Genomic DNA, 16,404 nt, shown 5'->3' on the forward strand with positions numbered 1-16,404 from the left:
GATAGTCACAGGAAGGAGATATCATGATGATAAGAGATTATTTATTTCTTTAAAATTCTTATGATATTCAGAGTATGTTCTATCACCAGGATACTAGGTCAAAAAGAACATATACTATCATATACTGAAGTGGCCCACGGAAATTGAACCAACAACCAGGGGGCTTGCATGGGTATGAAGTAGGCTTTCTACATATATGTGGTAATTGTGTAGCTTGGTCTTCTTGTGGGACTCCCAAAATTGGGAAATAGGAGTGTCTCTGACTCTTTTACTGGCTTTTACAATCCTATTCCCCATAATGGGTTGCTTTGTCCAGCCTTATACACGGGGAACTGCCTAGTCTACTCTTATTGCAATTTGATAGATATCCATGGGAGTTCTGCTCTTTTCTGAATAGAAACAGAGGAGGGAATGTATTGGGGTAATGAAAGGAGGGTCGGTGGGATGAAATAGGAGGAAACAATGGAAAAGAAAATGATAAGTATATAAATAAGTAAATAAATTTACTTTAAAAAAGGCAAACCAAAGTGAAAGATGATGCCAATATATAATACAATTTCAAGATTTTCTTTTAAATTACAAACTTCTTATTACTAAGCATGAATGCTTCCATACCCAGAAAGAAATAGAGAAAGATGTTGAACATTTCTTTAAGAGTGTCTTGGGTATTTGTGATTCCTCTATTGAGAATTCTCTGTTTAGGACTGTACTTCAGTTTTTAGTTGGATTAGTTGGTTTGTTGAAATCTATTTACTTGAATTCTTTATATATTTTGGAAATCAATCCTCTTTTAGATGTGGGGTCCATGAAGATCGTTTCCCATTCTGTAGACTGCTGTTCTGTTCTTTTTTTTTTTTTTTATGGTCTCCTTCACTTTACAAAACTTTTCAGTTTCATGAGATTCCATTTATTAATTTATTATTTATAAAATGTACTAATTCATAATCTTAATGCCTACATGATTGTTGTTCTGTCCAGGAAGTTGTTTGCTGTGACCATGTTTTCAGGTTTATTTTCCACTTTTTTTCTGTCAGGTTCAATGTCTGGTTTTAGGTTGAGGTCTTTTATCTACTTGGATCCAGCGGGACCAATAACATCACAAGAAAAACCACGGAATATATAAACCTGGGCTATTAGGGGTTCACAGAGAATAACCTGTCACCCATAAAGCTTTCGTGGGAATAATATAGGCTTTCTATACATACGTTACACTGTTTAGCTTGATCTTGTTATGGAACACCCAACAGAGGGAGCAGCTGCTGTCTATGACTCTGTAAACTCTTCTGGCACACTTTTCTCCTACTGGGTTGCCTCATCCAGTCTTAATAGAAGAGGAGGTGCCTAGGCCTAAATAAACTTGAAATCCTGTGGTTGACAGATATACATGGGAGGCCAGTCCTTTTCTGAATATAAAAGAGATGAAGAGGATGGGGAAGAGAAGGAAGAATGGGAGGAGAGACTGGGAGGTGAGGAGAGAAGGAGGGGAAATTCACATGAGGCTGGAGATAAATAAATAGGTAGATAGACAGATAGATTGATTGATAAATGATGAATAAATAAATAATAAGAAATAAAAAATAAATATTAAAGGAACCTACTGGCGAGAGAGCTCTACAGCTAAGAGTAAGTATTGTTTTAAAGAGGAAATAAGGAAGTATCTTTGTAACTTCTTGCAACTTACTATAATTATAATTAATATATCACTATAGTTCTCCCAAGGAGCTAAGGAGTGGGAAATAGAAGACAGTATGGCAGAGAGATAAAAAGGCAAACTAGAAGAGGATAATTTGAAGCGGAAGATAATGAAAGGCTATTGGTTATTCTCCACAACATGATGGTAATAATGCAATAAAAACAACACTTTCTTATAGAGTAAGTGAGGTTTGAGCCTAAATAGAAACTTAGCCCCAACTTACTATCATTCATAATTTTGAAAATTATGCTGGAGGAGAAAGATAACCCTCAGCCTCAAACCATGCAATCAAAACAGTGACCTATTTAGATCATATACTGGTGCAATATTGGCATAAATGTTATGGAAATAACCACTACTTTTTTTATTGAGACCCACTCCATTAGATAGAATCCATATCTGATAATTATGAAGTGTCAAAGAACCTGAGCATAAATAGGTTATAGGCCTAGGGGAAAACATACTACAATTATTTGGCTAAAACAAAATAAGCCTACTATTATTATTTGGCTAAAGTCAAACATTTTACATAGCTGTAAAATGACTCTTAGTAATTTACTTCTATATTCACAGATAAATAGCTCACTCAAAACACGCTAGCTGAATTTTCTCGGGTCGTAGATAAGAATTAGTACAGAGATCCAGAAGTGGATGACATATGCAAAGCACAAAACTGAGGAACATGCTGTTTTAAATGAAATGTGTTCATCAATTCCTTGCCCTCATGGATCAGAGATCTATGGGAAAAGGAGGCAGAAAGATTGTAAGACATGGAAGTGATGGATAACTTTTAGAAACCTATCTTCAAACAAACAATAGGACTGATGCAATATAAACTCACAGAGAATTAGCAGCACACACAAGATATGAAAAGGGTCAGACCACATGGTGTCTCAGTACTGAGATGAGAATATAGGCACTGGATCCCACATTTATCCAAGAAACTATGTACATGTGATACCCATGTGCACAGGGAAAAATGAGTCTCTTTTTCTAAGTGAGTTTCACTGTGTATAACAACCCCATTGCCAGGATAGACTTTTTTTTTGGATGGTTAATTTGGTTTATTTCATTTCTTAATTTGTGTCTGGTTGAAAGAGAGAGAAAGAAAAGGATCATAAATTTGGTTTGATAAGTATATGGAGAGAATCTTGAAGAAGCAGTAGGCAGGAAAAACACATGATAAAATTATGATGTATGGAAAAATTTGTTCAATTAAAACTAAGAATTCAAAATTTTTAGATATGATCGCACATTTCTTTGTTTCCAACTGCCAGGAGACTAATGCAAGAGAACAATGTATTAGAATCCAGAATAGGCTACATAGTAAGAATTTACAAAAATACAAAGAGTAAAAACAATTATATAACAAAAATAATTGATAAAATTTGAATACCAGATGAAAGAATGAATGAAAGGTTTTTAAGATATATTATCTAATGCTATCAGTAGCATTCCTTTCTAATAATTGGTATTTTATAGAAAATTTACTACTCCCAGGAGATCAAGGAATAAAAAACAAAGAGGAAAGTTTACAGCTTCAAAAATCCTAAAGATATAACTTCAAGTTTATTTACTTTCTTGTGTATTTCTTCCAGTTGCTTGGAATTCTGACCAGCATATACTGACTTACTGCATGAAGTTAGTTTTTATTTGCCTTCTTCTTTCTTTTTCTGCGTCTGATAGAGTTTCTGTATTTTACTGCGTTAATACTGCATTGGAGAATGGGCAAATGTGTTCTGAAATGAAAGGAGAATTTATTTCCTTTACCTGGACCGCATTGCGGACACTGATATCCGTGTGATGGTGTGCTACCACTGGAGCGAGAGAAATCAAACATTGTCTGGTAAACTCTGCAAGATTTCTAAAATATAATTTTTATCAACCATTTGTAGCAAAACTATTTCAACTTATGAGCTTGCAATTGAACCAAATTTATTCCTAAGGAAATGGCCCAGAAGACAGATTCTGAAAAGACTCCATTTATCTTAGCCTAAGAGAGGCTTTGAGAGTAAGATCCAGTCGAAAGGGAAATTATACTAGACTTTAATTTCTTTGATTTTAAACTCAGATAGGAATGAACATTGATTTTGAACTCTAATGCCTTCTTCTTTGGCATGGACATCTTTTTTCATTAGGAAGATCACTGAGTTATTGAATTTTAGACTCTTCAGGGATCTTTGTATGTCTTCTACATTAAACTATAAGAATAGGTGATGATTGGCATTTCAATGTTAGAATATTTTAAGTTTTGTGAATTCTTTAATAAAAAATAATAATTTTGTTTGTAATATTTGTATGGGAAAAAATAAAGGCCTTTTTCTGACTTTAGAAATAAAGTAATTGAAGTGAAAAACACAGTAGTTTTAATAATTTTAGTATTATTTCACTAGATAGGTAGGTTTAATAGGAAATACAAAATAAGAGTGGAAGTATGTAGAAAACCTCAGAATGGACACACACACACACACACACACACACACATATGTTACACCTGTCTCTTCAAGAAAGGCAGCCATGCTCTTGTTACAAAATTCCACAAACTCAGGTCATTTGTCTTTTCTACCATTCATTCAGCAAATTAATTAATAGAGCTTGTAGATACAAGGCAGTTTAGTTGACTGCATTAATAAAATTATAATTATAAAATTGCAGATAAATAAAATATAATGAGATATTTGAAGGCCATTTATGAACTATTATAAGAAAACTCAACAAAAGTATTAGCTGCATGAGGAAATGTATTGACAGTCATTTTGAGAAATGTCCTTTTAAGAGAGACCATTGTGTTGGGTACCAGATTTAATGAGAAGGGTGAACTTTCCACCACTGAAGTACAAAGATGAGATATAATAGCTTTATCATAGGAAGAACCTGATAGGGTGTAAGACAAAACAGGAATAATCAGGGAGTATTTCACAGCCATTAGATATTTTACTTATATTTTCAAAAATACAAAAACTATATAATTTATCATTATCTCCAAGCTATCAATTTTTCAGATATGTCTCAGGAACAAATCATAGGAACTGAGTGCACAATTTTAGTTCTAACCAAAAGTGATCCTGTGGCTATATATGAACTAGTAGAAGTAAGAACAAACTTGTGTGTGAAAAATATAAACTATGTTTAAAATGACAAGCCTGAGTTCTGAAGGTTCACCTGTTAGAACAGCTATCATGTGTATTTGAGTTCATTCCTGCCACTGTGCATCATAAAGTGTTTTCAGGAATTCAGTCATGCCTGAAGATGGCAGACTAATGAGAAGAAACTATGCGCTCCAAAAATGCCACGTGGTTATGAAATCATATTTTATTTCCTTTCACTTCAAAATTTATTTTGTTTGGGAAAAATTAAATTGCATTTCATCTTGGAAATGGAAGTTCTTCGTTTTCTCTCTATATTTTCTGAAAACAAACTCTAAGAAAAAACGAACCATCAATGAGATAGTGTAAAGTGAGAGCACTTAGAGGAATGAGGAGGAGAGCAGGTGTCACTGGCCAGGAGGGACTAGAGTGGAGGGAGAATAGATACACAGGAACTGGTTACCAGGGCTCTATATTAGAATAGGTAAGAAATCAATAAAAAATGGGTTAGAGGCAATGGAAGCACACAAGCACACACACACACACACACACACACACACACATGCATTTACTAACTTAAGAAAACAAATATAATGTTAACTCAATAACAAAATAAAAAAAGTTTTATCAAAATAAACTATAGAGCAGTAGGCATTTCTAAATCTGAAAGTGTCTAGGTAACAATGAGAAACCCCACAAACTTATTAACTTTAATGATCACCTACAAATGTTTCTATATTGATCCATGCATTACAGTCATACAAATTCATGAACATACTTTTTCCAACAAAATATATCAATATCAAAGATGGTTTAAAAAATATTGACTTTCCATCCTTTGCTGATATGGTAGACCTCCTCAATTTCTGGCACAATGTTTAAAAATCGCTGATGATCCTCCCAATCCAAGAGCATGGGAGATCCTCACACGCTTCATCAAATGGACCCGCTACATCAGGCTGCAGCGGTAGAGGGCCAATATCTATAAGCGGCCCAAAGTTCCTCCTGCCATTAACCAGTTCACCCAGTCCCAGGACCGGAAAACAGCTACCCAGTTGCTTAAACTTGCCCACAAGTACAGGCCAGAGACAAAGCAGGAAAAGAAGCAAAGGCTGCTGGCCCGTGCTGAGAAGAAAGCTGCCGGCAAAGGGGATGTCCCAACTAAGAGACCACCTGTCCTTCGAGCGGGCGTCAATACAGTCACCACTTTGGTAGAGAACAAGAAGGCTCAGCTGATGGTGATTGCCCACGACGTAGACCCCACTGAGCTGGTGGTCTTCCTGCCCGCTCTGTGTCGCAAGATGAGGGTCCCCTAATGCATCATCAAGGGAAAGGCCAGGCTGGGGCAGCTGGTCCGTAGGAAGACGTGCACCACTTCACACAGGTTAACTCGGAAGACAAGGGTGCTCTGGCCAAGCTGGTGGAAGCTATTAGGACCAATTACAACGACAGATATGATGAGATCCGCCGCCAGTGGGGAGGCAACGTCCTGGGTCATAAATCTGTGGCTCGAATTGCCAAGCTGGAAAAGGCAAAGGCCAAAGAACTCGCCACTAAACTGGGTTAAATGTACTGCTGAGTTTTCTGTACATAAAATATCATCACAAACCTTAAAGAAGAAGAAGAAGAAGAAGAAGAAGAAGAAGAAGAAGAAGAAGAAGAAGAAGAAGAAGAAGAAGAAGAAGAAGAAGAAGAAGAAGAAGAAGAGAAGAAGAAGAAGAAGAATTTGTTCCCTATCTTTGACTAGTACTAAACTCGAAAGGCATGGCAAGTGTGGTGGTGTATGCAGTAACCACTGAGTGAATGACAGAAAAAGATAACATGTTCAGTCTTTCTGGTTTGTAATTTGTCTGGAGATGCTTACTGTGTACAATGTCCTAGACTTGGACCTCAGCATAGCACATCAAAATAATTCTAATAACCAAAATGCTTTTCGCAATATAAAACTAATCATATAAGACAAAAATAATGATATAGTTGAATATGTACTATTTTCTTTTAAAGTATAAAATTCTTAAAATTAAAATACTATTTGTATATGAAAATAGTGGTAGTTGGGACCGCAGTGAGTTGAAACCCTCATGCTGACTTAATTCACTATTTAGCATAGAATGACACCTTGAAATAGCATTTTTCACACACAAAAATAAAGTTTGATGTTCTGAGTATGTATAGTTGCCGCGTACAGCGCCCCCGTGTCTGTGCTCTGTGCGCTGGCACCCAGTTCGCGAGCTTCGGACAAGGGGGCTGGAGGTTAAAATACACAAACACACACAGACAGAGAGACAGCGACACAGGTCATCCTTGAATTCCCCAAGAATGCCCCCTTTATTGTGTTCAGGGGCAGATTATATAGAGATAATCATGCCCTAGCCAAACCCACCAGAAACCACTCTCCTGCCATCAGGAACTCCTGAAGGTCTCGTGCTCAGAGCAGCTGTAGGCACTCAGATCAGGGGATTACAAGAAATTCAGGATCTGGGGTCTCACTGCTCCCAACATATAGTATTATTAGCAGACACTTAGTTACATAGGTATGGAAGGGAAAAGGATCTGAGAAGAGATCATGGGAGAATTAATATGACTGAAAAATAGTTTTATACTGAATTTTAATAAAAGTTAAATAAGAAGATAGTATCATGGTTATTGATGACAAGCTTTTCAACCACACCTGACTTTGGGCTAATGACTTGAGTCAGGATAGGAATAAGCACAGTTTTAGGATGGAGGGTAGCCATGTCAGGAAGGCTAAACATGTGACTGGAGACCAGGACTTTGAGCCGTTTAGGTAGAATCTTACCTCCTACTGCCAAAAGGTAAGAGACTGAATTCATTCAGAAGGCCAGTAATTCAAATATGTAATGAACTGTCAATAAAAATCTTACATTCTTGAAAGTGGGTGAGCTTCGACCATTAGTTACACCAGTAATGTAACGGCGTAAGCGAATGGAGACAGATTGTCAAAATATAGACAGCTTTAATGGAGGAATAGACTTACAGAACCACTGTTCCCGCGGAGACCAGGAAAGCAGAAGAGAGCGCTGGGAGCACGCTCACCAATTTTATAGGAGAACTTTAGCCTGAGGCGAACACGCCCCCTAAGGGGTGGGACTTATCCCTACATCTCCCCCTTTTGTCTAAATAAGACAGAACTAAACCAAATACAACTATATACAATAATAACAAATAAATATAACAAACAATATTGAGAATCAAAAGTTTTGCTAAACATTCTATCTCAAGGAGTCTAAATAATGTAGAGAGTAACTACAATTATATAATCTTCAACTCCATCAAAGATCCGAGAAGGCAATAAATATTACTTAACAAACGATCCAAATGTGTAACAATTGACAAAGACAACTGACTACCTGAGCAATCACCCAAAGTCTCGTTTGCAATGTTGAGTCAACCAACTTTGGCTAAGGCCTAACATAACTGACATACCATTATTAAAGGCAAGGAACTTTTCAAAACTATCTTACCCTGTCTTGGCAGGATATGACAGTCCTGTTGTATCCATTGATGCACGCTCTGTATCTTTGTCAGTGGTTGAGGTATGGGCTTTTCTTAACCCAAAGGCCAGTTCTGCCAAGAAGACAAGCTCCCAGTGGAGTGTCTTTGGTGCTCAACGTTCTCTCGGGAATAGAGCGGTGTTGCCAGGAGCAATTGTGTCTCACTATCACGAAACTCTGAGTTATATTAAAGGCCATATTCTACAGCTCTCCAAAGAGGTTGAAGATTATCTATCTATACTGAGTATAATCTCTATATATCTAAAGAACCTGATTAGTCTAATTACAAATGACAAACTTAGATGACTATTAATCTATATAATTCTCAATATCTATCTAACTTAAAGACTAAAACAATAAACAACTGTGCAATATATGAAGACAATGATCTTCATCTGTAAACAATGTCATTACATATCAAATGTAAACAATGTTATTACATAAATAGTATCAGAGGTAGAAATGTACATTGTGATATGGTAGATGTATCAATACAATATAAGCATATTCTTATACAAAAATAGAGGTAGGAACACTCACATTCAATATTCAATATGTCAATATACAGAAAACAGTACCAATACAATTTTCTAAAAACAGTAACTCACAAATACCAATCATCCCATCAAACCAGTTAATCCCCCCCCCTTTTTTTTTTTTGAACATACCCCTAATTCCATAAAACATCTCCCCATCCCCTCAACCCCAAACCAACCACTAAAAGATGTCCCTAACCCTGAGGGCAAACTCTGTTGGGAGAGGGGACGTCGTCCTCTAAGATTGCTTCAAGCTGACATGGGGGCGATGTTCTCCTTAGGGGCTCCTGTGAAAGCAAATGATGGTAAAATTCCCAAATTAACCTTTGACCTAAGAAAATTATAACTAGTCCCTGAGCACTTTGAGAAGGTCCGGCCAGAGTGTTGTCAAAAATGTGCACCATTCGAAATTGTCTTGTGCAGTTGGTACCAAAAAACAGGTCTCATATTAGCGCGTAAAAAAGAGAAAAAGAAAAAAAATATTCATGACGTCATAAAAACCAGGTTGAGTTGATGTTGTGGGGCCCCATCTTCATCCTGGAAACTTCAAAAATTACTGTAGGGAAATTTGTTGCTTGTTATGGGAAATTTAAACATTAACAACAAGGACATATTCTGACATATAAAGAAAGACACAGATATGAGGAAAAGCAAAGAAAGTTTATCAAGTATATAATTATCCTCATTCTGTCCCATTTCATGGCTCCTGATCTGAGACAGAAACTCTGAGATATCTCTTATCAACAGGCTTGGAATTGAAGAGGGACTGAGCCATAGTCCAACTCCAAAACCAGCTCTACATATTTATAAAGAAGCGTTCAAAGAGAAAAAAGAAAATATATATATAATCAATACTTACTCATGTTACTGTTGAGTCTTAGTGGGTCGTAACTATTTTCCATCCATCAGTTATTAAATATTCAGGGTCCCTTAAATTCTTTGAAGATCAGTATTTTCCTGTGGAGATAAAAAAAAAAAAAAACCCTGCCCCCAACCTACCTGAATTCCTTACCATCAGTATGCTCGCCATCCTTGTGAATGAATTGTTATTTATCTTTTCCAAATGGCTTTTCTTCTTCATACCGAACCTTTATTAATTTTGACGGTATCCACAATTGTTCCTCACCTGTGGAGATAAGAGCAAAACCCCTTCCCCAACGCAGCACATCTCCTGGCTTCCATTGTGAGGTCAGCACATCCTTGAAATAAACTGGTTGATTTAGTTCAGTAGACTTTTCCATTATCCAATGTCTTTCTGCAGCCGTTGTCCCCTTCTCATTAGCGTTAAGAAAATTCAAGGTTAACAAAGCATTATGTAACCTATTTCTGGGGGTGTTTTCCACCCCTTTCTGTTTATTCAACATATCCTTTATAGTTCGATTTGATCTTTCTATGACTGCTTGACCTGTAGGATTGTATGGTATACCTGTAACATGCTTGATATTGTAATAGTCAAAAAACCGTTTCATTTTCCTAGAGGCATAAGCAGGACCATTATCTGTCTTTATTTGTGTAGGTATACCCATGATAGCCATGACTTCTAATAAATGAGTGATTACTGAATCAGCTTTTTCTGAACTTAAAGCAGTTGCCCACTGAAAGCCTGAATAAGTGTCAATGGTGTGGTGAACATACTTCAATTTGCCAAATTCTGCAAAGTGAAACACATCCATCTGCCAGATTTCATTCCTTTGGGTGCCCTTTGGATTAGCCCCTGCAGGCAGTGGCGTTTGGTTATAGAAAGAGCAAGTAGGGCATTTCTTTACAATCTCCTTAGCTTGTTGCCATGTGATAGAAAACTCTTTCTTCAAACCTTTGCTATTAACATGATGTTTTTTATGAAATTCAGAGGCTTGTAGCACACTACCAATCAATAATTGATCAATTTCTGCATTACCTTGTGCTAGAGGACCTGGCAGACCCGTATGGGATCGGATGTGTGTTATGTACATAGGGCAAAGCCTGTTCCTGATCAAATCTTGAACCTGGATAAACAATGAGGTTAGTTCTGTATCATCAGGTATAAATTCAGCAGTTTCAATATGTAAAATAACTCTTTCTGCGTATTGTGAATCAGTAACTATATTAATAGGTTCTCTAAAATCCCTTAGCACCATAAGAATGGCATATAATTCTGCCTTCTGGACAGAATCATAAGGACTTTGTTCCACCTTACCCAAGTCTTCCGATTTGTAACCTGCCTTCCCTGTTTTATTGGCATCAGTATAGAATGTACGGGCTCCAGTTATTGGAGCATCACGGACGATTCGAGGAAGGATCCAAGAAGTTCTCTTTATGAAGTTAAGCCTCTTGCTTTTTGGATAGTTGTTATTAATGTCTCCCAAAAAATTAGCACAAGCTCTTTGCCATGTTTCATTATCTTCCCATAATTTCTTTAGTTCATCAGCAGTGAAAGGCACTATAATTTCTGCTGGGTCTATGCCTGCTAGTTGACGAAGTCTCAGCTTGCCTTTTATAATTAACTCAGAGACTTTTTCCACATAAGTTTTCAGTTTTTTACTTGGTTTATGTGGTAAAAAGATCCATTCCAAGATAATATCATCTCTCTGCATTAAAATTCCTGTAGGAGAAATTTTGGATGGTAATATGACGAGAATACAATCGAGCTCTGGATTCACCCTGTCCACATGTGCCTGTTGTAATTTTTCCTCAATTATTGTCAGTTCCTTTTCTGCTTCAGCTGTTAATTCTCTGGGACTGTTTAAGTCTTTATCACCTTCCAAGGTTTTGTTCAAATGAATTATTAGATCAGGTGTTATCCCAACAGCTGGTCGTAGACTGGAAATGTCTCCTAACAGTCTTTGAAAGTCATTAAGAGTCTGTAGGCGATCTCTCCTAATTTGTGCCTTTTGTGTCTTAATTTTTTGCAAACCTATTTTATAACCTAAATAATTAACAGAATCTCCCTTCTGTATCTTCTCAGGAGCAATTTGCAATCCCCATTTAGGTAAAAGTATCTTTATTTCTTCAAACAGTCTGTTCAAGGTATCCATGTTTGAATCGGATAACAAGATGTCGTCCATGTAGTGGTATATTATAGATTTGGGAAATTTCTTGCGTATTATTTGCAATGGTTGGTTCACAAAATATTGGCACAAGGAGGGGCTATTTAACATACCCTGGGGGAGGACGGCCCAGTGGTACCTCTTGGAAGGTTGAGAATTGTTGTAAGTAGGCACCGTGAAGGCAAATTTTTCTCTATCTTCTTTTTGTAAAGGTATGGTGAAAAAACAATCCTTTAAATCAATAACTATAAGAGGCCATCCTTTTGGTAATAAAGAGGGCAAAGGGATTCCAGATTGCAGAGGACCCATAGGTTGAATAACCTTGTTGATAGCTCTGAGATCTGTCACCATTCTCCATTTACCTGATTTTTTCTTAACCACAAATACAGGAGAATTCCAAGGGCTGGTAGATTCTTCTATATGTCCAGCATCTAATTGCTCTTGTACCAGCTGTTCTAAAGCCTGTAACTTTTCCTCAGCTAGAGGCCATTGCTTTGTCCATATTGGTTTCTCAGTCAACCATTTTAGAGGCAAGGCTGTTGGTATCTCTGAAGGGGCTTCAATTACTTGTTCTTGTATGGCCCGAATGGCCGGTTTTCTCCGTTTGTAATATCTTTTAATATTATTCTCAGAAATATAGGCTCTAGAAGTAGCAGGAATGTTAATTTGGGTATTCCATTGTTGTAATAGGTCACGACCCCATAAATTCATTGCAATATTGGCTACATATGGCCTTAATTTTCCTATTTGTCCCTCAGGCCCTATACATTCAACCCATCTTGTGCTCTGTCTTACTCGAGATAGGGTTCCAATTCCCAGGAGCTGAACATTTACATTCTGAAGAGGCCAATACGGATGCCAAGATTCTGGGGTAATGATACTTACATCAGCACCTGTGTCCAGCAGGCCAGTAATAAAAATGCCATTTACACACACTCTCAGCTTAGGTCTTTGATCATTTATAGAAGTTTGCCAAAACACACGTAACTCATCTTTCTGCTCATTATCGTTTGTAACAGTAGGCATGAGGTTTCCTAATTGTCCTGACGAGGCACGTTCTCTGCAGAAACTGGAAATGACTGAACCATGTTTGCCATGGGGGCCTGTGAGGCCCCCCCTCTCACGTTTCCCGTCTGTATCAGGTTGCCTTGTCTATCTCTTGTAGACCTGCATTCATTCGTCCAATGTCTACCTTTTCCACATCTTCTACATAAACCTGAAGGCTGAGTCCTCCTATTTCTGTTATTTCTAGAAGATGCATTATTATTATTTCTGAAGATCCGTTGTTTACAATTCCTTTTCATATGACCCATTTTGCCACAATTAAAACATTTGGTATTCTGGTGTCTCCTTTTACCATTGGAAATTGCTTCTTCTACCCATGCTTCAGTGCCATAATCAAATGTATCAACATCCAGTGTATGCAAGACCCATTCTTCCAAGGGTGCTGATCTGAACCTTAAAGGCCCCAAAATCTTTTTGCATTCCACATTTGCATTTTCATAAGCCAAAGACTCAATCATTATACGTCTTGCGTCAGGGTCAGGTATCCCTATTTGCACAGCCTTAGTAAGTCTTTGTAAAAAATCACTAAAAGGTTCTCTCAGACCTTGTTTAATTGTGACAAATGATTCCATTCTCTGTCCTGGGTCTTGTACCCTGTCCCAAGCCCTTAAGGCTGCTGTAGTGCATATGGAGAGTGTGTTTTCGTCCAAATTAGCTTGTTCCTGAGGGTCAGAAAAGCGTCCTTCACCTAGAATTTTATCTAGGGAGATGTCACTTCCCTTCGCCTTTTCTTGCTGTTCTAAAAGTCTAGCCTCTTGCCTGAACAAGCATTTCCATTTTAAGTGCGGCCCACTCTCAAGGACTGCAGAGCTCAGCTGGAGCCAGTCCAATGGCGTAGCTCTGCTTGTGGATGCCCAAGACTTTAGCATCTCTTTAACAAAAGAGGAATGCATCCCGAAAGTCATGACAGCCTGTTTAATTTCTTTGAGATCATTCATACGGACATGCTCCCATGTATCTTCCTTAATGACCCTAGGGTTTCTGGAACCAATCACCTTCTCTGTTGTTATTACTGGAAAGGCAGGTAGAGCTGTAGGTAGAGATTTGTGGAAATTGTCCCGGAGGGATTTACCCACAGATGTAGTTAAAATTTGCCTTTCTACCGTTTGTTCTTCTTCATCAGAATTTAGAAATTCCTCAATCTTTTCAATTCTATTCACCATTGCCTTCTGCAATGTCTGTATCTCCTGTCCAGAATTATGTTCCAAAGCCTTCATTGAGGATTCTAAAGTATGAAGTTTGTCCATTAGAGATAAGTTCTCATCTTTGGACATAATTTTTATGGCATAAACCGTGCCTTCTTGTATTGACAATCTTTCTGCCAATCTGTCATAAGCTTTAGACAAAATCCGATAGTCACATTCAGCAGTTTTGATTCTCTCAGTTACTATTTCAGTTCCTACAGAAAGGGACTGAAGCTTACAACCCAAATCAGCTGTTCCCTCTTCCATAGTAATGAGTTTCTCCTTAATATCAGCCACTAATGTTTCAGTTCCTACAGAAAGGGACTGGAGCTTACGATCCAAATCAGCTGTTCCCTCTTCCATAGTAATGAATTTCTCCTTAATATCAGCCTGTAATGTTTCAGTTCCTACAGAAAGGGACTGGAGCTTACGATCCAAATCAGCTGTTCCCTCTTCCATAGTAATGAATTTCTCCTTAATATCAGTCTGTACCTTTTTTAAATTTTCCTCAGTTGATCGAGTCATGTTAAACAAAGATCTGTTCTCCTCCTGGAGAACTTCAAACTGATTCTTGAGAAGATTGTTGTCATTCTCAATTGTTTTTAAGCGTGCAACCTCTGCTCGTAAAGACTTTATCATATTTCTATTATCAAACCATATAGTGCCAAGGAAAACTACGAATCCCAGAAAGATCCATAGAGGTGGGGTGATAGACACCTCTTGTAAAATCTCCCACATGGTACAATTAAAAAAACTGTTAAATTCTTGAATGGTAACGTGTTCAGACATTTTAATTATAAAAGAAAATTTTTTCTCTTACCTGCAACGACTGGTTCCTGCCGGTGGTGGTCTCTGTGGTTTTGGAGCCTGTCTTGGAACTAGCTCTTGTAGACCAGGTTGGCCTCGAACTCACAGAGATCCGCTTGTCTCTGCCTCCCGAGTGCTGGGATTAAAGGCGTGTGCCACCACAGCCTGGCCGGCCTTGAACTCACAGAGATCCGCTTGCCTCTGCCTCCGGAGTGCTGGGATTAAAGGCGTCTGCCACCACCGCCTGGCCGGCCTTGAACTCACAGAGATCTGCCTGCCTCTCTGGATATTATGGGCCTGAAGGCAGAGTGTATCTGGGACTCAGCCCTGGGGCCCGAGTCATAAACTAAGAAAATGACACCCGGGAGCGTGCTGTGTTAGCTAGCAGGCTACGCGCTTGAGTCGGGGGCAAAATAGCCCGACGTTGGACGCCAAAATGTAACGGCGTAAGCGAATGCAGACAGATTGTCAAAATATAGACAGCTTTAATGGAGGAATAGACTTACAGAACCACTGTTCCCGCGGAGACCAGGAAAGCAGAAGAGAGCGCTGGGAGCACGCTCACCAATTTTATAGGAGAACTTTAGCCTGAGGCGAACACGCCCCCTAAGGGGTGGGACTTATCCCTACACAGTAATAAAGTAGGAATGTAATATACTTACACGCCACAGAAGATTTTATGCAATCTCTAAACTGATATACTTTCAAAAGTCCCCTTTGTGTGATGTTTTGTAGATGTTTGGTTTGCAACTTTTATTTTTTCTCCATTAAATGTTACATTAACAATATTTCAGTAACAACTGCATTAAATAAAACCACAAACAAATAAAATGAATAGATTTTCAACAGAAAGATTGTTAAAAAATAAATAACACATACAACATTATTCTGAACTATATTAGATAACAAGAACTCACAAATCAAAGTCATATTCTCAAATATGTTTCCCTACAATTGTAATGTCAAGGCAAGAGTCAAAGAACAGTTGTATACTCTGGGAATCTGTGAAAATATAAGAGAACAATGCTATTTCTAGAAAAAAAAGTTAAATAACATTGTCTATTTGATATGATATAAGAATTAGTATGTGAAATAAATTATTTTCTAAATTAGAATTGAGTCTATATAACATCACAATTATACAATAGCATATATATTTATATTACACTTAGTGAACTCTAAGTGTCAGTTAAATTACAGTAAATAAAACACAAATTACCTATGGAATAAAATATACTATTGAAAATATAATTGTATAATTTTATTTACACAAATTGCAAACAAACTAAATTAGTATTAATTGATATATGTTCATTTGAAAAGCTATTAAAAGAATGCATAATTACAATGGAAAGGGAAGATTGATGATATTTTTTAGTGCCTGCAGGTCATAGAGTATAAAAGGTGTTTTTTTTTTAAATATAATTTTTTATTGAAAAAAAAAAAAGATTTCCGCCCCCTCCCCGCCTCCCATTTCCCTCCCCGTCTCCCT

The 16,404-nt window shown here is 37.5% G+C and overlaps 1 pseudogene; it reads left to right on the top strand.

The window, feature by feature from the left end:
• The window catches only part of LOC126511987 (60S ribosomal protein L7a-like), a 99,391-nt pseudogene extending 93,033 nt beyond the window's left edge, over nucleotides 1-6,358 (top strand).
• Nucleotides 6,359-16,404: the final 10,046 nt, after the last annotated feature.

Source organism: Alexandromys fortis, unplaced genomic scaffold, assembly GCF_014885135.2.
Source record: "Alexandromys fortis isolate MF-2015 unplaced genomic scaffold, M_Fortis_MF-2015_v1.1 scaffold_113, whole genome shotgun sequence".
Lineage (NCBI taxonomy): Eukaryota > Metazoa > Chordata > Mammalia > Rodentia > Cricetidae > Alexandromys > Alexandromys fortis.